Source organism: Triturus cristatus, chromosome 8, assembly GCF_964204655.1.
Source record: "Triturus cristatus chromosome 8, aTriCri1.1, whole genome shotgun sequence".
In the NCBI taxonomy this organism is placed as follows: Eukaryota; Metazoa; Chordata; class Amphibia; order Caudata; family Salamandridae; genus Triturus; species Triturus cristatus.
The window spans coordinates 875786329-875812041 of record NC_140591.1 but is presented as its reverse complement, the minus strand read 5'-3'; the positions used below and the strand labels follow the sequence as shown (position 1 = coordinate 875812041).

The 25713-nt window shown below is 49.4% G+C and overlaps 1 protein-coding gene across 5 annotated transcripts in view; it reads left to right on the top strand.

Moving 5' to 3' along the window:
* The window catches only part of ADGRG7 (adhesion G protein-coupled receptor G7), a 1782456-nt gene that overhangs the window by 1520538 nt on the left and 236205 nt on the right, over positions 1-25713 (top strand). The gene's annotated exons all lie outside the window — the stretch shown is intronic.

Here is a 25713-nt window from a genome sequence, read left to right as displayed (position 1 = left end):
CTTGGGGTGACAAATGCAAAAACAACAGTTGATGGACAGAATGCAGAACAATGTCATACATTCACCCCAGAACAGAGATCTGGGCCTAAATCCATTGTTTTTTGCTCACCATGCCATTCCAGTTTGAACCCAGCCATATGCAAATCAGTCTTGACCCTGTGCCTCATGGGAACAGTCCAGCCCGAACTGCCAAGCCACGTTCTCCCTGGACTGGAAACAAGCATCCTAGGACCGTGTTTCGGGGTTTCACCCCTCCTCAGCCAGGATAGGGTGAATCCAGTGGCATGGAGAGCACGGGACCCACGTCTGGGCATACCCGTCCCACTCGGGGGGTCAAATGCAAAAACAACAGTTGATAGACAGAATGCAGAACAGTGTCATACATTCACCCCAGTACAGAGATCTGGGCCCAAATCCATCGTTTTTTTACTCACCATGCCATTCCAGTTTGAACCCAGCCATATGCAAATCAGTCTTGGCCCTGTGCCTCATGGGAACAGTCCAGCCCGAACTGCCAAGCCAAGTTCTCCCTGGACTGGAAACAAGCATCCTAGGACAGTGTTTCGGGGTTTCATCCCTCTTCAGCCAGGATATCTTGATTCCAGTGGCATGGAGACCACGGGACCCACGTCTGGGCATACCCGTCCCACTTGGGGTGACAAATGCAAAAACAGCAGTTGATGGACAGAATGCAGAACAATGTCATACATTCACCCAAGTACAGAGATCTGGACCTAAATCCATCGTTTTTTGCACACCATGCCATTCCAGTTTGAACCCAGCCATATGCAAATCAGTCTTGACCCTGTGCCTCATGGGAACAGTCCAGCCCGAACTGCTGAACCAGGTCCTCCCTGGACTGAAAACAAGCATCCTAGGACCGGTTTCGGGGTTTCACCCCTCGTCAGTCAGGACAGCTTGATTCCAGTGGCATGGAGAGCACGGGACCCACGTTTGGACATACCCGTCCCACTCGGGGTGACAAATGCAAAAACAACAGTTGATGGACAGAATGCAGAACAATGTCATACATTCACCCTAGTACAGAGATCTGGGCCCAAATCCATTGTGTTTTTTACTCACCATGGCATTCCAGTTTGAACCCCACCATATGCAAATCAGTCTTCAGCCTGTGCCTCATCGGAACAGTCCAGCTCAAACAGCCAAGCTAGGTCCTCCCTGGACTGGAAACAAACATCCTAGGACCTGATTCGGGGTTTCACCCCTCTTCAGCCAGGATAGCTTGATGCCAGTGGCATGGAGAGCACGGGACCCACGTCTGTGCATACCCGTCCCACTCGGGATGACAAATGCAAAAACAACAGTTGATGGACAGAATGCAGAACAATATCATACATTCACCCAAGTACAGAGATCTGGGCCTAAATCCATAGTTTTTTCCTCACCATGCCATTCCAGTTTGAACCCAGCCATATGCAAATCAGTCTCGACCCTGTGGCTCATGGGAACAGTCAAGCCCGAACTGCTGAACCAGGTCCTCCCTTGACTGGAAACAAGCATCCTAGGACCGGTTTCGGGGTTTCACCCCTCATCAGCCAGGATAGCTTGATTCCAGTGGCATGGAGAGCACAGGACCCACGTCTGGGCATACCCGTCCCACTCAGGGTGACAAATGCAAAAACAAAAGTTGATGGACAGATTGCAGAACAATGTCATACATTCCCCCCAGTACAGAGATCTGGGCCTAAATCCATCGTTTTTTGCTCACCCTCCCATAACAGTTTGAACCCAGCTGTATGCAAATCAGTCTTGACCCTGTGTCTCATGGGAACAGTCCAGCCGAACTGCCAAGCCAGGTCCTCCCTGGACTGGAAACAAGCATCCTAGGACCATGTTTCGGGGTTTCACCCCTGTTCAGCCAGGATAGCTTGATTCCAGTGGCATGGAGAGCACGGGACCCACGTCTGGGCATACCCGTCCCACTCAGGGTGACAAATGCAAAAACAACAGTTGATGGACAGAATGCAGAACAATGTCATACATTCACCCCAGAACAGAGATCTGGGCCTAAATCCATCGTTTTTTGCTCACCATGCCATTCCAGTTTGAACCCAGCCATATGCAAATCAGTCTTGACCCTGTGCCTCATGGGAAAAGTCCAGCCCAAACTGCCAAGCCAGGTCCTCCCTGGACTGGAAACAAGCATTCTAGGACCGTTTTCAGGGTTTCACCCCTCTTCAACCAGCATAGCTTGATTCCAGTGGCATGGAGAGCACGGGACCCACGTCTGGGCATACCCGTCCCACTCGGGGTGACAAATGCAAAAACAACAGTTGATGGACAGAATGCAGAACAATGTCATGCAATCACCCCAGTACAGAGATCTGGGGCTAAATCCATCATTGTTTGCTCACCATGCCATTCCAGTTTGAACCCAGCCATATGCAAATCAGTCTTGACCCTGTGCCTCATGGGAACAGTCCAGCCCGAACTGCCAAGGCAGGTTCTCCCTGGACTGGAAACAAGCATCCTAGGACCGCGTTTCGGGGTTTCACCTCTCCTCAGCCAGGATAGGGTGATTCCAGTGGCATGGAGAGCACGGGACCCACATCTGGGCATACCCGTCCCACTCGGGGTGACAAATGCAAAAACAACAGATGATAGACAGAATGCAGAACAGTGTCATACATTCACCCCAGTACAGAGATCTGGGCCTAAATCCATCGTTTTTTGCACACCATGCCATTCCAGTTTGAACCCAGCCATATGCAAATCAGTCTTGACCCTGTGCCTCACCGGAAAAGTCCAGCCCGAACTGCCAAGCCAGGTCCTCCCTGATCTGGAAACAAACTTCCTAGGACCGTGTTTCGGGGTTTCACCCCTCTTCAGCCAGTATAGCTTGATTCCAGTGGCATGGAGAGCACAGTACCCACGTCTGGGCATACCCGTCCCACTCGGGGTGACAAATGCAAAAACAAAAGTTGATGGACAGAATGCAGAACAATGTCATACATTCACCCTAGTACAGAGAACTGGGCCTAAATCCATCGTCTTTTGCTCACCATGCCATTCCAGTTTGAACTCAGCCATATGCAAATTAGTCTTGACCCTGTGGCTCATGGGAACAGTCCAGCCCGAACTGCTGAACCAGGTCCTCCCTGGACTGGAAACACGCATCCTAGTACCGGTTTCGGGGTTTCACCCCTCTTCAGTCAGGATAGCTTGATTCCAGTGGCATGGAGAGCACGGGACCCACGTCTGGGCATACCCGTCCCACTCGGGGTGACAAATGCAAAAACAACAGTTGATGGACAGAATGCAGAACAATGTCATACATTCACCCCAGTACAGAGATCTGGGCCTAAATCCATCGTTTTTTGCTCACTATGCCATTCCAGTTAGACGGATATTCCCAGACGTCGTTCCCGTGCTCTCCATGCCACTGGAATCAAGCAATCGTGGCTGAAGAGGGGTGAAACCCCGAAACGGGTCCTAGGATGCTTGTTTCCAGTCCAGGGAGGACCTGGCTTGGCAGTTCGAGCTGGACTGTTCCCATGAGGCACAGGGTCAAGACTGATTTGCGAATGGCATGGTGAGCAAAAAAACGATAAATTTAGGCCCAGGTCTCTGGACTAGGGTGAATGTATGACATTGTTCTGCATTCTGTCCATCAACTGTTGTTTTTGTACTGTAGACTAACCAAAATTGGTGACTTTCAATCGTTAAAAATGATAAAAATATATTAACTTTTTTTTTTTTAAAATAGGTTGCAACCAAAAATGCCAGCTGAGAAATCAGGGTTAGGAGAGGGTGATTTTTAGGTCTGGCCTGAGACAGCATGCATACTGTTAGACCTGGCACCGTTGGCGTGGGTCATCCTTCCATTTTTTCTGCCTCAATGTATTTTTGTGCTGGTGTTAGCTGCTCAGGGCCCTGTGACACTGCCATCCAGTGCCACAGGGCAAGTGCTCCCTATGGTAAAATGTATTATGTGAATTGACTTCCACGATTGGTTTATTTGGTTTACTGTCAGCCCCTAGTAAAGCGCACCAGGAGTGCCAGGGCTTGTAAATACAAATGCCGCTAGTGGGCTGCAGCACTGGTTGTGCCACCCACAGAAGCGGCCTAGTAAAATGTGTCTAGGATCTGCCACTGCAGAACCTGCGCGCAGTCAGGTACTGTCGCGCTGGCTGCGCAAGTGCACCCACTTGCCAGTCCCTAAACCTTCCCTTAACTGCATGTTAGCCACCCCTCTGGTAGGCCCAAGGGCAGGGTGCATTGTATGCATTAGGTAGGACATGCCCTGATGTGTGTGGCATGTCTTACTAGTGAATTACAGCCCTTTTCGTTTTTCACTAGTGAAGGCTACCTGCTCTCCATAGGCCAGAATGGGCTGCTGGGATTGCTACACGCTGTGATCCCAGTGGACTCATAGAGCATGGTAGAAAGTCATGTTTAGTATGCCTGAACTCAGAATAATAAAATACTTCTTTTAGTAAAGTTTATTTTAATATCCTGTGTGCCCCCCCCTCCAAGGGTCGTGACACTCAGAAGCCTGGCCGCCTCCACTCGCCGAGAGCCCCGCTCTACCTGAGTCGCTCTTGACCCCTCGGGTCTGGCCGCCCCGCTTCCCTGTCACCCGCCTGCTGCTGGAGTGGGCTTGGTGCCCTCTCGCCCTCTCGCCGGATTTCTGCTCCGACCGCGAGTTCAAAGCCCCGAACAGCCGCCCGTACGTCGTAACGTATCCGGCCGCCCCGCTTTGCCTCCCCGCAAGATTCAGACCGCGCCGCCCCCTGAGGTGACCTCCCGCACCGTCCGTGTTGGAGGCCCTGGGCCGTGCCTGTCGTCCGAAAGCCGCCCGCTGATTCCAGATCCGGAGTCCCTCCAGGTGCCGAAGCTGCACCCCAACCGAAGACGCGTCCAACCCGCCGCACGAACCAAGGTACAGTGAACACTCTATCGGACTCGGGGTCTGCAACGTTCTGATTTCCCCGTATCACTGTACCCTGGCCGCACGGCGTTTCACCGTGGCTGGACAGATCCAAGCGAGCGCTACAGAGCGCCCGTAACAAAGAACTTACCAACAAAAGAGAACTGTGCCGAATTGTCATCTTGTCTCCCCGTTCACGAACGTTATTTATGGTCTTGTACTAAGTCTGCATAACAAAGAACCTTTTACATAAAGTATACGTATTTTTGATACAACTTACGCCTGGCGTCCATTTGTGGGGGATCTGGTGATTTACTGTGTGTGCTCATAAATGCTTAACTGACGTAACGCCCTGAGGTTTAGCCCTGACTGCTCGCGCCACACTACCTATAGGGTGAGCAGGAGTTGTTCTGAGGGAGTAATTCTCTTGCCCTGACTAGAAGAAGGGACCACTGCTTGTCACAAGTACCTACCTGTGCCAACCAGGGGTTCCCCATTCTAACATTGGTGGCAGCGGTGAGGATTTTGGATTTGCATTTATGATTTACATACAGTGAATTATTGATCACCACATAGCGAGAGCAGACCTATAACGCAGCCACAGGTTGAATTTTGTTTTGCTGAAGAATCTCCACTTGAAGAAACCATGCCTAGCTCAGTGGAGGCGGAGCATCTTCCATACTCTCTGGGATTGATGACATAGATTGGGAACAAGAGGCACTGAGAAAGTGCACTAATGAAGTCTTGAAAGGATACCTCTCCAAGTACAGAATTAAACAAAGTGGATTGACCACCAAGGATCAGTACATAAAGGCGCTGAGGGCCTGGCACGAATCAAAGTTCCCAGAGAATGCAAGAGAGGTGATACCCCCAGAAGGTGTTCCTGAGCCTGGCAGAGGCCTGTCGCCAGAGGAGATGGCCGACAGGAGTGCTGCACGCGCACATGAGGTGGAGATGGCAAAACTTCAAATGGAGATGGAAAGACAAAGATTGGCCATGGGGCATGAGGTAAAAATGAGGGAGTTGGATATCAAGGCCAAGAGTTTAAACCACTCTCCCTCTGGTGGCAGCAATTTAACAGAGTCAAGGGTGCATATTCCTAAAGATGTAGTAAGAGAGTATTATAAACAGGATGATATTGGGCAGTGGTTCAGGGCCTATGAAGTAGCCATGTCCTCCCACCGGGTCCCTGAGAAAGATTGGGGAGCGGGGTTGTGGGGAAGGTTCCTGAGTGAGGGGCGGGACACACTGCTGGATCTCCCCTCTGATGTCAAACCATCCTATCCACACATGAAGGAAGCTCTGATGGCAAGGTATGGGTTAACTCCTGAATTGTACAGGCAGAGGTTTAGGGATTGCACCAAGAAACCTGGTACCACTTATGTAGAGTATGTGACTTTTTTTTCCAGAGCGCTAGATGGTTGGGTGAAGGGTAGCAAAGTAAATGATTACCAAGGGCTGTTTGATTTAATTGCATGGGAGCACTTGTCGGATAATTGTTTTCCTGAGCTACGCCAGCACCTGATCGATAGCAAGCTGACTAACCCTAGGAAGCTTGCTGAGGAGGCGGACCGCTGGATCAGCACCAGGGTCCACAAGGGTCCCGTGGGAAGCCCCGCCAAAGGTGTTCAGGGTCCCCAGCAGAAGAGTGGGGGAGACAAGGGTAAACAGAGGGAGTTCTACAGAGGGCCCCAAAGTAATTCCCAAGGGAACCAAGGGAAAGGTTGTCAGCCACCCCCGCCCCCGAAGCAGACCGGGGCCCCGACAGGTAACCCTGTTCAAAGAGGGCCCCTCAGATGTTACAAGTGTAACAACCTGGGGCACATTTCAATGGATCCCAAGTGCCCCATGTATGGTAAACCGGCACCCTCTGGTGCTCCACCCCCCAAGCAGGTGAATAGTGTAGCCTTTGGGAGGGAGATAGATGTCCAAGGGGCGGGGGATCCCGTACAGATGACCCTAGTCTCATTAGGAAACAGTGAGATGGCCGCTGAGGCCCAACTGCCCCCCAATACTCAAAAGTATGGGCAGTGGGTGACCATAAATGGCCGAAGGGTGGGGGCTCTTAGAGATACAGGAGCCAGTGTGACTGCTGTCAAGCAACACCTGGTGTCTCAAGAGCAGGTTGTCCCACACGCATTCTGCCGTGTTGTCAATGCTGACAACACAGAGAGTCAGTGTCCAATGGCTCAGGTTCCCTTTGAGTGGGGGGGGGTCTCTGGTACTCTGCAAGTGGCTGTGAGAGAGGCCATGCCTGTTGATTGTCTCCTAGGTAACGATTTGGAGAGCTCCCCTTGGGAAAAGGTGGAGAAAACAACTCACCTGAGGATGGTGGGTTTACCTGATTGGGCGTGCGTGACCACCCGGTCGATGGCAGCCAGTAGGGGTGGTGAAGGGACCCTAGAGCCTAAGGGAGAGGCCCAGGAACCGGCCTTAGGGAGAGGGCACAGGAGGCACGGGAATCCGGCTCCTGACGTTCCCACGGCCCAGGAGGAAGCAGACCCTGAGGGGGATGCCCTGGAGCCTACCGGGGAACAGATAGCCGAACTGGGGGACCTGCCTGAGCTGACCCATTGGCAGCAAGAAGGAGGCCCCACCAGGGAGGAATTCTGCAGGGAGCAGAAAGAGTGCCCCTCTCTAGTGGGTATGCGGCAGCAGGCTGCAGCCCAGGCCAATGGTGATCAGTCCGGTACTCACTTGATCTACTGGGAGAACAACCTCCTGTACTCAGAGCCTAAGGTTGCAGAACCTGGGTCAGTCCGTGCGCTGGTGGTACCCCAGAAGTTCAGAGCCTTCCTACTGGGGCTGGCTCACGACGTTCCGTTAGCAGGGCATTTGGGGCAGGACAAGACCTTTGAAAGGCTTGTCACCCACTTTTATTGGCCTCAAATGCGCAGGAGTTCTGACACTCACTGCAGGACATGCCAGACTTGCCAGGCAAGTGGTAAGAGTGGAAGGAAGCTGAAGGCTCCACTCCAACCTTTCCCTGTGGTCAGTACCCCATTCCAGCGAGTGGGAATTGACATTGTGGGGCCACTGGACCCCAAGACAGCCATGGGCAAAAGGTTCATCCTGGTCTTGGTGGACCATGCCACCGGGTACCCTGAAGCCATCCCTCTGAGGACAGTGACGGCCCCCGTGGTGGGACGAGCAATGATGGGAATTTTCTCACGAGTAGGATTCCCTCTAGAGGTGGTGTCTGACAGGGGGACCAATTTCATATCGAAGTATATGAAATCCCTTTGGCAAGAGTGTGGTGTGACGTACAAGTTCCCCACCCCTTACCATCCCCAAGGAAACGGGTTGGTTGAGCGCTTCAACCGAACCCTAAAGGGCATGATTATGGGTCTCGAGGAACCCATGCCTGCTCTTCGCGTACCGTGAGGTGCCACAAAAGTCTCTGGGGTTCAGTCCCTTTGAGCTTTTGTAAGGCCACCCAGTACGAGGACCTCTTAGTCTGGTCAAGGAAGGCTGGGAGCAATCTCCCAGGAAACTTCCCCAGAATGTATACAGTTACATGCTGGCTTTCCGGAACCAGACTAGGCGTTTCAGGCAACTTGCTGAGGCAAACCTGGAAGCCAGCCAGGAGGAAATGAAGCGGTGGTACGACCAGAATGCCACTCTGGTTGAGCTTCAACCTGGTCAAAAAGTGTGGGTCCTGGCCCCTGTGGAGCCTTGTGCACTCCAGAACAAGTGGACAGGACCGTTTGAGATTGTGGAGCGCAAGAGTTCTGTCACCTACTTGGTGGACTTGCAGTCTCTGAGGAACCCCTTGAGGGTCCTCCATGTCAATCGACTGAAGCCCCACTTGGAGAGGTCCGAAGTGGGCATGCTCTTAGCCACAGATGATGGGATGGAGGAGGAGTCTGAGCCTCTTCCTGACCTCCTGGTGGCCTCGGAGCGAGACGGGTCAGTGGATGGAGTTAACCTCTCACCCACCCTGACCCCTGAGCAACAGGATGACTGCCGCCACCTGCTGGGGCAGTTTCCTGACCTGTTCTCCCTGGTTCCTGGTATCACAGATTGGTGCGTCCATGATGTGGATACAGGAGACAGCTTACCTGTGAAGCACAAGGCTTACAGGGTAACTGACAGGGTCAGAGCCTGCATCAAAGAGGAGGTCTCAAAGATGCTTGCTCTTGGGGTGGTTGAGTCCTCCAGCAGTCCTTGGGCCAGCCCAGTGGTCTTGGTCCCAAAGGCTGCCTCGCCGGGTGCCACACCCGAACTCCGGTTCTGTGTGGACTACAGAGGACTCAATTCGGTCACGAAGACTGACGCGCACCCCATCCCCAGAGCTGATGAGCTCATCGATCGGTTAGGGGCTGCACGGTACCTCAGCACGTTTGATCTAACGTCTGGGTACTGGCAGATCGCCTTGACTGATGGGGCCAAAGAGAGGTCCGCATTCTCCACACCATATGGGCATTTCCAGTTCTGGGTTATGCCCTTTGGGATGAAGAATGCCCCTGCCACCTTCCAGAGGTTGGTCAACCAGGTGTTGGCTGGGCTGTCCGAGTTCAGCGCAGCATACCTGGATGACATCGCAGTGTTCAGCGGCAGATGGGAAGAACACCTGCGACATCTCTGGGAAGTGTTGATGGCACTGCGCAAGGCAGGCCTCACGATCAAGGCAAGCAAGTGTTAGATCGGGCAGGGTTCCGTGGTGTACTTGGGACACCAAGTAGGGAGCGGCCAGGTGGCGCCCCTACAACCCAAGATAGAAACCATCCTGGCTTGGGAGCCCCCAAAGACCCAGACGGAGGTGAGGGCCTTTTTAGGACTCACAGGGTACTACAGGAGGTTTGTCAAGGGGTATGGCAGCATCGTTGCCCCCTTGACAGAGCTGACTTCGAAAAAGCAGCCCAGAAAAGTGATATGGACTGACACCTGTCAGAAGGCCTTTGACACCCTGAAAACTGCCATGTGCACGGCGCCCGTGCTCTTGGCTCCTGACTTCTCCAAAGAGTTCCTGGTGCAGACAGATGCATCAGAGCATGGTGTAGGGGCTGTTCTCTCACAGATCACTGAGGAGGGCTTTGACCAACCCGTAGCCTTTATTAGTAGAAGGTTACTTCCCCGGGAACAGTAGTGGAGTGCGATTGAGCGAGAAGCATTCGCGGTGGTCTGGGCATTGAAGAAGCTAAGACCCTACTTGTTTGGGTCTCACTTCCGGGTTCAAACAGACCACCGGCCCCTCAGATGGTTGATGCAGATGAGGGGTGAGAATCCTAAGTTGTTGAGGTGGTCCATTTCCCTACAGGGGATGGATTTCATGGTGGAACATCGCCCCGGTACAGACCACGCCAACGTTGATGGTCTTTCCAGATTTTTCCGCCTTAGTGATGAAGAACTCCCTGGGGTAGGGTAGTTCTCCCCACATTTCAGCTGGAGGGGACACGTGTTAGACCTGGCACCGTTGGCGTGGGTCACCCTTCCATTTTTTCTGCCTCAATGTATTTTTAGCCGCGGACGAGCTGAGACGTGTTGCAAGCCGTTAAACCACTTGGACTCAGATCGAGGGTAACAGCGCTTTGAGTGACGATTAACTCGCCTCAGTAGAGCTTTATGAGATTGGACCATCTTGGACCATTATCAAGAAAAAGCAATAGATACCTTATCAACCTCGTGACAGAGTTACAATCACGACGTTCATCGTTGAGATACATTCAATCACTACCTGCGGAAAGGATTGAATACTCCGCCCAGATTTTAGGCCATCTTTTTGTTACTTGTGTCCTGATGAAGACCCGCACCGACTTATCAGTAGTGCGACAATAGGGTTGAAACGTCGACAATTTTGCCGGACCAGCCTTTAGAGTCTGCCCTAACTATTGAATTGTCTCAGGGGGCTCGACTATTATGAACTTTGGTTTTGCTGGCCAATAACATCATTATTTTTGTACTATTACACTGTGTGTATGTTGTTTTGCACTTATTTCACTGAGCACTAAGTTCTATCTTGGTTATTATTTGTTATGTCTTTGTATTACGATGGCCCTTGCAAATGATTTTTTGATGACAAATTTCATAAATGAATGAATTCATATAAGGATATTGAGGTCTGTTTGTTTTTGTGTCACTGTTGATTCATTCAGATATTCTGCTGCATATCCAGTTGGATATGGTTTTACCCGACAGAACTATTGTAATTTTGATATCAATGTATTTTTGTGCTGGTGTTAGCTGCTCAGGGCCCTGTGACACTGCCATCCAGTGCCACAGGGCAAGTGCTCCCTATGGTAAAATGTATTATGTGAATTGACTTCCACGATTGGTTTATTTGGTTTACTGTCAGCCCCTAGTAAAGCGCACCAGGAGTGCCAGGGCTTGTAAATACAAATGCCGCTAGTGGGCTGCAGCACTGGTTGTGCCACCCACAGAAGCGGCCTAGTAAAATGTGTCTAGGATCTGCCACTGCAGAACCTGCGCGCAGTCAGGTACTGTCGCGCTGGCTGCGCAAGTGCACCCACTTGCCAGTCCCTAAACCTTCCCTTAACTGCATGTTAGCCACCCCTCTGGTAGGCCCAAGGGCAGGGTGCATTGCAGGCATAAGGTAGGACATGCCCTGATGTGTGTGGCATGTCTTACTAGTGAATTACAGCCCTTTTCGTTTTTCACTAGTGAAGGCTACCTGCTCTCCATAGGCCAGAATGGGCTGCTGGGATTGCTACACGCTGTGATCCCAGTGGACTCGTAGAGCATGGTAGAAAGTCATGTTTAGTATGCCTGAACTCAGAATAATAAAATACTTGTTGGACTTGGCCCTTCTGGCAGGTTCACCCCTGGACTTTTTTGCTTTTTACTGATGACTTGGTGTGGTGATTTTTTTGGTTTCCTGCGCACTTTCCCTGTGTCCCAGGGTAAAGTGCGTGCGTGCTCTGAGTGCATGTGGTGAGATAGGCCTGCCCTCCCATAGGAATGCATGGGGAGTGTATGTGTCCCTAGTAGTTCCTGATGCGTGGGGTGTGCAGGCCCGAGTTTGGTATGTGCGGACTCGTGGGAGTGAATGCTGCGCGATGATGTGTGCGGCGTGCATGTACCTAGTGTGGAAGTGCCACTTCTAGAAGTGGGCACTTCTGTGTGCAGTGTGTCTGTCGTGTGATTGGCTGGTCGTGTCATGTGACGGGCTAGGGATTCCCCAGAGTCAGGATGAGTCACCCAGTGGTGAATGGGGAGATCAGCAGCTAGATGGGTGGGAGGAGTACACCTGGGTCCTGAATAGGACAGGGTTTTCCACACACAATGCTGGCCCCGCCCCCTGTGGTGCGACTGACGACCCTAGCCCTGCCAGTGAATAGAGTGAGGGGCTGAGCACATCAAGGGTGCTCCCCAACCAGCTGCGACTGGTTTTCCCCCTCACCCTGAACCCAGAACAAAGGGTTTGCCTGTATAAAAATGGGGCTGTGTCCCCACAGAAACTGTTCTTTGCCAGGATCCTGCCTGAGGGGGGCTGCTGCTGCTGCTGGACCAGAGGACCGCCACCTGGACTACCTCCCTGCCTGGAGGCCCAGTGAGCTGGCTCTGGGTCCAGCCTTGCCCCCCACCCCTGCCCTGCTGCATGCAGGGGAAAACTCTGCTGGACTTTGCTACTGGCACCCTTAACGCGCTGGGAGCGCTTTATTTGGATCTCTAAGCGCCTGGAAGCGCTGAACTGGCCTTGAGCGCTGGGAGCGCCCTCCCTTGCTTTCCTTAGCGCTTGGAGCGCGCTATTTCGAAAAGCCGGTGCCCACCCGGCGTGTGCCCCGTTCTCTGCAAATCCTAAAGTCCCCTGGCAGGTGCCCACCCTGCCAGGGACATTGCCGCAATATCGAGTGCCCACCTCGATTTATTGGATTAGAATAGCGCCGGTGCACACCCGGCATTTGCCCCGTGAATCGCCCTCCGGCGCCCGACCAGGAAGTCAGGCGGGCCGGGGGCGGGCCTCCGGGACAACCGGAAAAGGAAGTAGGAGGGCGGGAGCCTACCCCGCCTCCTACCGAAGCATCGCGGCTGGTTTTGGGGGCCCCGGAGCAGGCAGGAGCCTACCCTGCGCCCGGTGCCCTTGCCCGGAGGAGAAGCGTCCTACCCAGGCGGGAGCCCACCCCGCACTGGGACGAGCTGCCGTCGTGTCCGGGGCCCGTAGGCTCCGCATTTGCTGAAGATCTCCGGCCCCGGGAAGAGAAGGGACGACGCTGCGGAGAGCCGGTGAGTGGGGGCGTTCCCGCCGGTCTCTCCTCGGTCCCCCACGAGCGGAGATTGAGCCAGAGCCCGGTTGAGACTCTGACATCGGGGGCAGTGTCCGTGAGCCCCCGAGAGGCTCCAACGCGGGCAGAGCGTTGTTGGGAGCGCGAGGTCGCTCCAAAGCGGGGCCCATTGTTGTTTAGAGCCTGCGAGGCTCAGGGGGCATTTCTCCAACGCGGGGGCAGATTTGTTAAAGAGTCCAGAGGGACTCCAACGTGGGACATTATCTGTTTAAAGTCCAGAGGGACTCCGGGGCCACGATTGGTTTATAGAGCCTGAGAGGCTCCAACGAGGCCCCACCATTTGTGTAGAGCCCACGAGGCTCCCTCATTATCGTGGGGCATTTCAGAGCCCAGAGAAGGCTCCAAAGGCACCGTGGTGCCCAAGTATTTTCCCAGCTGCCCAGCACTTAGTGGGCAGCTGCAACGTTTAGGTTGTGGCCTCTGTGTTTTGGCTGGCGCAGCTTGCGCAGCCGTGCCCTGACTTTCCTGGACACAGAGCGTCCTAGCCTGGACAAGGCCAGTTGGCCCAGGGACTGCCACAGTGGTGGCTACTGTAAGTTTTTGCGCTATTGTACCTTTCCTGCACCTCTGAATGTGTTTATGCGTCATGTGCTTTGCTTTACACCTCTGAATGTTATGCATCATGTGTTTAGGTGCTTAGACCCCTACAGGTATTGTGATACTTAGGTGGTTGTTTTCTCCCTAGTACAGGTGGTGCTAGTGAGGTCCTGATTCCCTGCGCAATACTGTCCTAAGGTGGTTAGGGTTGCGTAGGTGGTACTTACCTGATACCAGTAGTGACTGGTTGTGTGCTAGGTGTAATTTTGTGCAACAGTAATTTTATTTCCTATGTTCCAAGTGCTATGTGCTAAGAGTGCTAATTCCGGACAGCGGTCCATGTGGCCCTGTCCCCTGTACATATAATCCCTTGTAAATTCTGCCCGTGCCTGTTGGCACATTGTAGAGTGTGTGTTTTTATCTAATGTGTTGTGTATAATACAAAGGCTATTTTTATAGAATACCTTGTGTGGAGTTTCCTTTGTGGTGGGCCTTGGGTGTTGTTGCTGGGTGCGCGCGCAAACGCTTTACACATCGCCTCAGGGATAAGCCTGTCTGCTCGTGCCAAGCTACCAAGGGGGTGAGCAGGGGTTATCTTTGGCGTGTAACTTCCTTGCCCTGACTAGAGTGGTGGTTTCTGTCTGGCTTTGGCGCAAGCCCTAGCCAACCAGAAATCCCATTTCTAACAATACTTCTTTTAGTAAAGTTTATTTTAATATCCTGTGTTTGTAAATACTACTTTTAGAAAGTTAGTATTTACTGATCTGGCCATCCAGTCCGCCTCTGCGCTGTGTGTGTGTTCTGCCTAGTAACAAGAGGAGCAGGGCTGGGGAATTCCAGGAGACAGGTTGGCTGCCAGGTGGTGGGTAGAAAGATTACACCAGGATGGGTGGGAGGAGTACACCTTGACTCTTGAATAGACCTGTGCTCTGCCACCACAAAGCCGGCTCCGCCCCCTGTGGAGCGGCTGATGTCTCTGCCCTGCTGCTGAAAAGAAAGAGCAGAGTCACCACAACAAAGTGCTCCAAAACTGGACTGAGCCAGGCCCAGGCCCCCTGGCGACAAAGAACAAAGGATTTGCGCTCTAAAAGAAGGAGCCCTGTTCCTAAGAAATCAGATCCTGCTCGTGACCAAGAGGAACGCTCTGCCTGAGGAGGAGGAACCTGAAGCTGAAGGAGGAAACGCTGTTCCTAAAGTCTGGAGGACTTGCCTGCAGTGGTTGCCTCGCTGCCAAAGGAGAGAAGAAACCTGCATAAGACTTGCTTTATTTGTTTGACCCAAATACTTGTGCTCACAGCAATCTCAAAGGGCTTGATTGAGCTTGCCCCCTGAACTGAACCCCAGGACCAGTGGGTTCACCGTGCCTCCGCTCGTCTGTGAATCGAGCCGTGTGCTTTCTCCCGCCGGAGTGCTCTGCGCACCTGCCCCCCCCCCCTCCTCCAAGGGCCGTGACACTCAGAAGCCTGGCCGCCTCCACTCGCCGAGAGCCCCGCTCTACCTGAGTCGCTCTTGACCCCTCGGGTCTGGCCGCCCCGCTTCCCTGTCACCCGCCTGCTGTTGGAGAGGCTTGGTGCCCTCTCGCCCTCCCGCCGGATTTCTGCTCGGACCGTGAGTTCAAAGCCCCGGACGGCCGCCCGTACGTCGTAACGTATCCGGCCGCCCCGCTTCGCCTCCCCGCAAGATTCAGACAGCGCCGCGCCCAGAGGTGACCTCCCGCACCGTCCGTGTTGGAGGCCCTGGGCCGCGCCTGTCGTCCGAAAGCCGCCCGCTGATTCCAGATCCGGAGTCCCTCCAGGTGCCGAAGCTGCACCCCCACCGAAGACGCGTCCAACCCGCCGCACGAACCAAGGTACAGTGAACACTCTATCGGACTCGGGGTCCGCAACGTTCTGATTTCCCCATATCACTGTACCCTGGGCGCACGGCGTTTCACCGTGGCTGGACAGATTCAAGAGAGCACTACAGAGCGCCCGTAACAAAGAACTTACCAACAAAAGAGAACTGTGCCGAATTGTCATCTTGTGGCTCCCCTTTCACGAACGTTATTTATGGTCTTGTACTAAGTCTGCATAACAAAGAACCTTTTACATAAAGTATACGTATTTTTGATACAACTTACGCCTGTCGTCCATTTGTGGGGGATCTGGTGATTTACTGTGTGTGCTCATAAATGCTTAACTGACGTAACGCCCTGAGGTTTAGCCCTGACTGCTCGCGCCACACTACCTATAGGGTGAGCAGGGGTTGTTCTGAGGGAGTAATTCTCTTGCCCTGACTAGAAGAAGGGACCACTTCACAAGTACCTACCTGTGCCAACCAGGGGTTCCCCATTCTAACACATACGCAGTTGCTTGTAACGGTCTATGGTTTCTAAAGAAAAAAAAGGATGAAAAACAACCTGAAAAGGGGCTTTTAGACTACCCATTACTTACTGTTGGTTGGCTTTATTGTCGCTTTTATTTTTATCCTTTTTATTGATGAGCATGTCTCCACATATCAACTTCACTTCATAGGACTTGGGGTGATATCTTGTTTAAAAAAACTCTCAAAAGGGTATTTCAGCTTACCCATTGCTTACCATTGGTTGGCTTCACTGTCACTCTTTTTTAGGTCTCACCTAGTGACGCAGCGCATGCTCTGCTCACCTTGGCGAGATCTATTGTTGTGGGTTTTGCGTCCGAAGGGGAACAGGAGACGTGCACTTGCCCGGACAGCAGATGTGCACACGCACGGCGTCTCTTCTCTGGGATCTCAGCTTTCGCACGCTCGATATCAGCTTTCACTTTCACGTGCTCAATGCCCCCGCTGCACTCGTGACACAGAGTGCTGCGTTTGTATCCAGCGTCTCTTCTCTGGGATCTTAGCTTTCGCGTGCTCGATCTCAGCTTTCACTTTCGCGTGCTCAATGCCAAGGCTGCACTCGTGACACAGAGTGCTGCATTTGTATCCAGCGTCTCTTCTCTGGGATCTCAGCTTTTGCGCGCTCGATCTCAGCTTTCACTTTCGCGCGCTCAATGCCCCCGCTGCACTCGTGACACAGAGTGCTGCGTTTGTAGCCAAGGACGCTTTCAGGCTTGTAGCTCTTTCCTTGGTACTTCGCTCAGCTGCCTCTGCGCACGGTTCGAGGCCATTCATTTTATTTACCAGGATGAGCTGTGCTTTTAAGCTCAGAGCTTTTGGGACTTGTTTGGTGAGAGCAGCACATAAAGGAAATATTTTTAGCCAGATAAATTGGTTACATGGCATCTGCATGAATCATACTTTTTACATTTTTTGCTGCTTAAGAAAGGGCTTTTACCTAAAACCTGCTGCTTTAAGCGATCGCACAAGTCATGTGTTGACTAATGACAAAAAATAGAAGGATTATTTTTCAGGATACATGAAGTGCTACTGAAAAGATGTTGGAGGTCTCTTGCCTTTTCACCTACATATCACTCATAACGACCGCACCAGTAAGCCTCCTCACTTTACCTCCTCCTCCTCCATTTCTTCACTCGCACTAACTTGATCCTTTTTGCTTGCTGAAGGCAGAATGCTGCAGGTCACGGTGGAGGTCACCGCCACAGAAGCGGCACTGAAAACCTCTCATGTTGCATATGCTCCCCTCCTGTACAGCCCCTCCTGCAGATATGGCACAGGACAACAATAGGTTAACCTGACTATAACCAACAAAAATGGAGTTCCCATCTTGTGTTCCTAATCTATTTACAAAACGCCTTGTCCGTAAATATGTGCAAACAATTGCGCATGCGCCTTTGACAAGTTGTTGTTCAGACAGCGGCCAGTACTGACTGAGCCTGTTTTTTCTCGCCTTGTCTGCATTATGTTGGCGAATATTGGCACGTATTCACACACAGTAGGACCGGCCGTTCATCAGAAAATAAAATGTTTGTTTTACAGTGTGTCTCATAACTTTCTTACCAAATATGGTGGTCAGGCCTACGTGAAGAGGGCTAGCTACGCAGCAGAACACACATAGGAAGAGAACGTGATAGGTGGAGATGTTCAGGAGTTATCAAGGCCAATGTTTAGGGTATGCTGAAAGAACTACACAAATAACAAGCATTTGCAATGAAATAGGTCTTGCATTTACGTGAGTTTGAGCTATTGACATTGCAAATGACAATGCCTTTTATTTCTGTTTCCGTTTTTAGAACATAAATAAAAGGCATTGTTATTTACAATATAATATAGCTTAAACTTGCGTATATTCGAGACCTATTGCATTGCAAATGCTTGTTTCTTCCTTTTCATTGGTGAGTTTGTGTCTGTCCATTTCCGCTTCACTTTGTCTTTGCATGTTTTTCTTTTCTTCCCTGGAGCATGGACCTAGTACAGATTGATTTCTTGGTTAGTGTTCTTTGGCGCTGTGTGTGTTCGAATTGTGGTACTTTTTTTTAAGAGGGTGTATTTTTTAATGTTCTTTTCACACACTCCCACATCGTTCTAGCTCGTTTTTAGCTTCTTTTAAGCTCCTTCGTTTTTGCTTATATATTTTCAGCCGGCTGTTCCCCTTGGTCATTGTTTGTTTTCCAGATTTTCCCTAACTTCACTTTCCAGTAGGTAACATTTCTCCAGCTTGTCTTCTCAGAGCTGCACAACCAAACAACAGAATTTAATACATTCTTATAAAGGTACGTTACAGAATTCACAAAGGGTGCATTTGTTTATGACTTGCCCTTGTTTTGGACTAACCCTGGGCGTAGTTTGCGTAGTAGCACTACACGTAGCTATGCGAAGTACACTTTGAACTACGCTCAGCTACTCCTCAAACTGCGTAGTGCGTAGCTGATAGCACTGTGTGCTTGTCTGATCTGAGCAATAATTGCAAACAGCATCTTGCACAGTGCAAGTTATGATAAAATAAGTATTTCTGTCTGTATCTTTTTTTGTTTTGAAAACCTTTATTTAAGTTATATAAAGGCACACATACAGGAAAAAGACAATCTACAATATGCTCATAAGATGTAAGAATCTCGTTACAAAATTACATTTCTTGCAGGTGTCAGAAAAAAAACCTATACAAGTGCCACTCCTTATAACCCGATGGCAGGGTATTATGCATCAGAAAGGAGCAAACATGAAGCCTGTTTTAAGTGATCCATCCCTTCCATTTGTCCGTATGCCAGAGTGCACCAACTTCAGAAAGTTTAGTCCAGTCCTTTCTCTGCCCAAGACAGAATCAGCCATTGCAGGCCAACACAGCAGAGCACACAGCAAAGTGGTAGTTCCTCCTCACAGCTCTTCTTCTTGGCAGGTTCCTTGATACAAAAGAGTTTTAAAGTCCAGGGGTCAGGGCGCCAATATTTATACCACATTTTCCCTTTGCTCTCATTGTGGCAAGGGTCTCTGAGCCCAGTCCAAATCAGTTCTGCCCTCTTTGGCCCACATTCATTACAGGAGGTGGAGACAGCATTGTGCAGAGAAGACAGACACTGCCTATTCAGGTGCCAGTGAAAACTCCTCTCACCCCTCTAAATGCAGACCAGGCCTATTCAGCCCAACTATGAGTCTGACACCCAGGAAAGGCAGGACACACCTCAACCCCACTTGTGGCTGCCTTCGATGAATGCACATCACTCCAAAACCAGACAATCAATACACAAATCAGCAGAGGCACATAGAATGGTTAGGCAAGAAAATACCCACATTCTAAAAGTGGTATTTCAAACACATAATATAAAAATCATCTTTACTAAAATATGTATTTTAAAATCCTTAGTTTAGGCATACTAAACTCTATCTCCACATCTTGTCCCAATGGAAAGTTAGGCTTGTAAGATGTTACAAAGCAACTCCTGTGTTAGCCTATGGGACAGATAGCCTGTCAATAGAGAAAATGAAATTGGCAGTATTTAACTATCAGGACATGTAACATACACCAGGACATGTCCTACTTTTCACATACACTGCACCCTGCCCACGGGGGTATCTGGGGACTACCTGAGGGATGCCTTACACGTAAGAAAAGGGAAGATCAGGGTCATGCAAGTGGGGGCACTTGCCAGGTCGACATGGCAGTAAAAACTGTGAGCAGGCACTTCAGTGGCAGCTCTGAGACACTTTTGAAAGGCTGCTTGTGTGGGTGCCACAATCAGTGCTGCAGGCCCACTAGCAAAAGACACACAATCGATGGACGGAATGCAGAACAAATCAAAACATTCACCCCCAGTCAAGAAATCTGGGTTAAATCCATCATTATTTTGCTCACCATGCCATCCCAGTTTAGACCTGGCCATATGCAAATCAGTTTCGACCCTGTGCCTCATGAGAACAGTCCAGCCCGAACTGCAAAGCCAGGTCCTCCCTGGACCGGAAACAAGCATCCTAGGACCGGTTTCAGTTTCACCCCTCATCAGCCAGGATAGCTTAAAGCCAGTGGCACAGTGAGCCCGGGACCCAAGTCTGGGCATACCCGGCGCACTTATGGCGAGAAAGCAAAAGACACGCAATTGATGAAAGGAATGCAAAACAAATCAAAACATTCACCCCCACTACCAGCATTTGATTTACAGGCCCTGGGCACACACAGTGCACTGTACTAGAGACTTAGTAGTACATTAAATAAGCCAGTCATTGAAACACCAACTCATAAACAAAATTTACATGGAGAGCATATGCACTTTGGCACTAAATATCAGTGGTAAAGTGCCCAGAGTCATATAACCAACAAAACAGGGTCAAAAACAGGAGGCCGAAAAGTCTGTGGATGAACCCACTGAAAAAGGCAAGTCTAACAACGTGTGAATCCCCTTAAGCATCATTGGAGCGGTCCTGACGCAAGGGATACAGGATGCTGAAGATGCTGAGGATGTTGCTCTCGTTAATGGGCGGAATCTTCGTGGGGCCACCCTTCAGTCCAAGAACATGGTGGGGTAACTTTTGCCACAGAAGTCGTTGTACCTAGACTTCTAGGTGAAGTCCAGCTAAAAAACTGTATCCACTGGTCTCCGGTCATAGCGAAATCAGTGGTTCCCATCAGCTATGCCTTCGCAGTGTCTGTCCTTGATGACCAAAGTGCACTTTGACGACTCTCCCGGGTCCAGCAGACTCAGGTGCAATGCTTGATTGTCAGGGATCAGGCTCCTAGGCTGGGCTTCAGCAGACAGCAGCGATCAAGTGATTGTGGCTACAATCTTGACCAAAGCAGCTTCTTCAGCTTTTGTGGTCCGGGAGCTGTAACAGGAAGTTCACCTCTTTTGAGGCTCGGAAACACATTTTTCTCGAGCAGGGCACCACGAACACAGACCCCTCTTTGCTAGCCGAGGACCAACAGGTGTTATCCAGTTTTTGGTGAAGCCTTTCTTTTGACCCAGGGAACAGCAGGGCAGTCCTTAGTGGGTCTTCTCTCCAGTGCAGACATGATCTGAGGTCTGGGTGCCAGGGGAGCCACTTTTATCACCACAACTTGCCCTCAGGGATGGGGTGACTACTAGCCAATAGGATACCAGGTCCTGTTGTGTGTCGATTTAGAATACCGTTTATAGGTTTTGCGATTCATGTCCTTATATAGGCACAATTCGCATTGCCCATATTTAGGCATAGAAATCCTACCCTTATTTAGGCATTATCCATGCTAACCAAATACAGGCATGGCCACCTACATCCGTTCATCTACGTCACAACGAGTTCTTGGAAAACCAGACTCTTAAGCCTTTAGGACTTCCCCTTGCTTGGATATTGATTTCTCCAAGAACTCATTTATAATGCATGAACATCTATTCCTTAGGGGTTCATTCATGACGTTCTTCTGCCCGACTTTTACATCAATTCTGGCATTCCTAAACACCTTCAAGGTATAAATATACCTTCACTTACCATGGCAAACCACGGTTCGGCTGCCTACTTGCACGACGCGGCTCGCCACGGCAAGTTCGGAAGGAAGTCAAGTCCCCGCCTGACGCACTGACCAGACGCTGTCATCCTCCTCGCAGAGAATCCAGCTCCAGTGTTTCTGACTCCCCTTGCGGGGTGTTAGAGATCGAGACTAGGAAAGAGATTCCAACCTCACTCATTCTAAGGTATGGAGCGGACTAGAACCTAGAGGGACTTTTGGCAAACCTTGGCAACTATAGCTAAACTAGACTATAGACAAACAGCACTTACTTCTTACCTCGTACTACACTTATGGTAGGTACACTGGGGTAGAACTATCTAGAAGCATCAGATGAGTATTAACATTTTAGCCTGTGTTGTTTATGTATGTATTTTTATGAATATCTGTCATAGCTATAAACCATGCTATTGCAGTATTATTTTATCTTACTGCTAACGCTGTACGTATTAAACTTCGCATTCTGTCTTACGATTGTAGCAGTTCATCTCTTGCACGAGAAATAAGACTGTTCAATAAACCCTTTTTATTGAAACGCCCGTTTATCTATTTCTGTGTAACTCTGTAGAAACGAAGCATGCACAATTGACTGAGTGAAACTGTTATCTATTGTTTCCACAATTCTGAAATTGTTCCGATTCTAAGGGAAACAAAGTTGTCATGTTTATGCGGTTGTCAGAAACGAATCCTTTCTTGTTTATTCGAGAAGTTTCTAGTGACCTCTGAGTTAGCTGGCACACACAACTAATTAAGTTTAATGTACTCGATAGAGACATACTGACCTCAGCCCTATGTCAAAACTATAGTGTATATAATTCCAATGCGCAGAGCCTATCTGGGATATAGGAACTACACTACAGTCCCCTCCTGCCTGATAACGACTTCCTGCAGATTCTGGCATTTAGCTATCCCAGACTGCAACATTCTGCCCATCCTTAAGATGGCAGGACCCCTCTCTTGCTTTGTTTAGCTTGCTAGCCTAGATGTGTGGCTACCTGAGGACTACACGCTGCAGTGTCATGTATATTAGAGATAGCAGGACCCCTCTGGTCCCTGACGGACTCTGTACAAGAGTGACATAAGTGATTCGGTGTGGTTAAGAAATTCATGACGTAGTACAGGCAGTTAACGGTTACACTCTGAAGAATAAATATGTATAATATTAAGCTCCGTGTGTGGCATTAGCATTTGCATGTACCCAGGCTGGGAAGGAAGCTATAACTGGTGATGAGATACAGGATTATGTAAAGCCCGCAATCCGAATAACTGAGAGTGCTCTGCCGTGGCGTTTGCCTTGGTTCAACAAACTGCTTGTGCATGCGCCAGGTGTGCCTCAGTCAAATTGAAAAATTGATGGTTGGAGTTTGCGGAGTCAAACCGTCACTCCAGCCAATGCAAGGCCCGTGAAGAAAGTGAAGGCTTTACAGAAAGTTTGTTTGTCGTTGGGTAGAAATGTAATGGCAAAGTTGAGACACGAGAAACTGCGCCATAGCCTAACAAAGAGCTGTGATTCAGACAGTATGACAATGCTAAAGGCAGCGACAACCAGGTACAGAGAAGCACTGAAGGAAGTAATTGCCAACTACAAGGAAGCACTAAAAGTGGAAACATTTCAAACGCAAGGAAACGCTAAAGGCAGTAGAAACCAGGTACCATGCAAAGAGGTAAGAGTGGGGAAGATACTGTGCAAGAAACATAGCCGCTCCTCATAGCCAAAGAAGAAGATGGCACCTCACAACCAGAGAGCGGGCGCAAAGGCCCTAATGTTAACACATAGCTAGTGCTTATCAAGGTTCCTCAGGTTATGATGCTAACGCATGCTGTATTCCTAAAACCATCTCTTCCCTTTGATACCACCAAAAAGCAGAATATTGGCACACAAATGGAACTGCCTGGATAGAATTATTTGAGGATTTAATTGATGTGCTAGAAGAAGCAAATAACAAAAAGATCATTAAGTATCAAAAGAATTTGGCAGTGAAGGAGTAAATAATAGTAATAGTTTGTAAAGTGAATGATAGATTAAGTGCTTCACGTCAAGAACACAAAATGGCTGTCAGAAAGTTCCAGAGACGTTGCATCCACACCCACAAGGCCAAGCTGCAACATCAGTCGAGGCAAGTAGAAACTGAACAATGGCGATTGTCGTCCAATTCCTTGTCTAAAAGCTTGTCATAGTCATTTTCAAATGACAGCGAGGAAGATGGGTGTGTGATTCCAATGTCAAACACTGGCCAACATGTGCATGTAGGATTAGCTTCTTGCAAGGAAGAATGCTGGTCGAAGAGAGATCGACAAGTGAAAGTGCGACATTCATTGGACACTGTCCCAAAATCACACTGTAGGTGAATGGGTGCTCCATACCTTTTAATAATATGCCAGCGGAAAAGTTCAATGAACTGTCTCCAGTACCCCGGTTAACCCAGTCGCAAACCAAAGTGTATACATCGGCTGCTTTGATGCCACTGCAAAGTCAAGGTTTATTGAAGCATAAAAAGACAAAAGTCCAAGCACCAATTCGTCTCCTGTCAGGCACTTTATTGAGTGCATGTTTACTTAGTTTCAGCACTGCTGCTTACATGTGGCTGATTTCTGTAAACTACAATGTCAGTGCCTATCATGAGATAGTGGATCAGTGTCCCTCCTTGTTTCATGGACTAGAAAGACTTATGACAATGAAAGTGCACCTTCACATTAATGAGGACTTTTATCGTATTGCTCAATGACATAATTGAATTGCGTTGCCTTTACAAGAGGCTGTTGAGAAAGAACTTGAGACGCTAGTTAAGCATTACATCATTGAGCGATCCACTGGTCCGATGCCATGGGCGTCACCCATAGTGGTAGTGCCTAAGAAGGATAGTGGAGGAGCTGTGCACATCTACGTTGATATTCACCAAGCTGGCAAGGCGATCGAAAGAGAACAAATTCCAGGTCCGCACATTGCTGACATGATTATGTAGCTGAATGGAGACAAAGTCTTTTCTGGCCTTGATTTGAACAAAGGGTATAACCAACTAAAACTGGAAGAAAGTTGCAGGTACATTACTACGTTTTTGACTCATGTTGGTTTGTTTAGATATAAAAGCCTACGTTTTGGAGTGTCATCTCAGCAGAACTTTTTCAGGATGTCATTTGTTGCGTAATACAGCCAGTCACAAAAACTTTCAATTACAGTGATGACATGCTGGTTTTTGGGGCCCAACGAAGAGAACATGATAAATCTCTTACCCAAGTGTGTTGTATACTTGCTGATGCAGGTCTCACTTTAAATGCCGAAAAACGTGAGTTTCATGAAACAATACCCAAGTTTTTTGGTCTTTTCTGATGGGGAATGACTTCAGATCCAAATAAAGTGCAAGCTTTGTCATACACGTCTCCCCCACAAGATGTAACTATGCTGTGATCCTTTATTGGTATGGCTAGTTACTGTTCAATTATATGAATACAATGGTTCTGTCGGGGAAGTTTCAATTGCTTTTGGGTGTTCACAGTATAAATACATTACATGTAACACATATCCATAAGTAAATATAACAAAACACACCCAAGCTAAATTTTTCAATCAGTATTATTTTTAGAAAAAAGGAAATGACAAATAAACAAGGCTACAGTTATACAATTGACAGATTTGTGAAGAAAGAGTGACATGTAGTGGTAAGTACAGACGATACACTGTAGTATGATAGAGAAATCACAAAAAGGTTATTTTAGGGGGGATACAAATTTTGATTATGTCCATATGATTGATCACATATGCTTCATCATCATGTGTAAGTTAATTTTTGAACTGAAGCGTTGTGTAGACTCATAGTATGCGTCGACGTTTCGACCCTATGTAAAGCGCAATATTTAATACGCGTCACGCCGGGTCTTCCTCGGGACAGGGGGGTAGGTGTGTAGCCTATGGAATAAAATGAAAAGCTGATTTGGGGGTGTGTGTTTAAAAGAACAGAAAATAAATGGATGTTCCATTAGGTAGTGGTGCTTACCCTGAGCAGAGGGTCATGAATCACTGCGCATGCGTTGGGTTTCTTAGTCCAGCAAAAAACGATTTAGACCTATGGGGTGATAATATGGTTTATAGAACTCCCAAGGTTGTGATAGCTTAAAGCGCAAGTTAATCACGGAGCTGTGAAACATGGTATTTATTGAGACAAGCCTTAAATGAAAGCAAGTCACAACGGTAAACAATTCTGGCATTTATT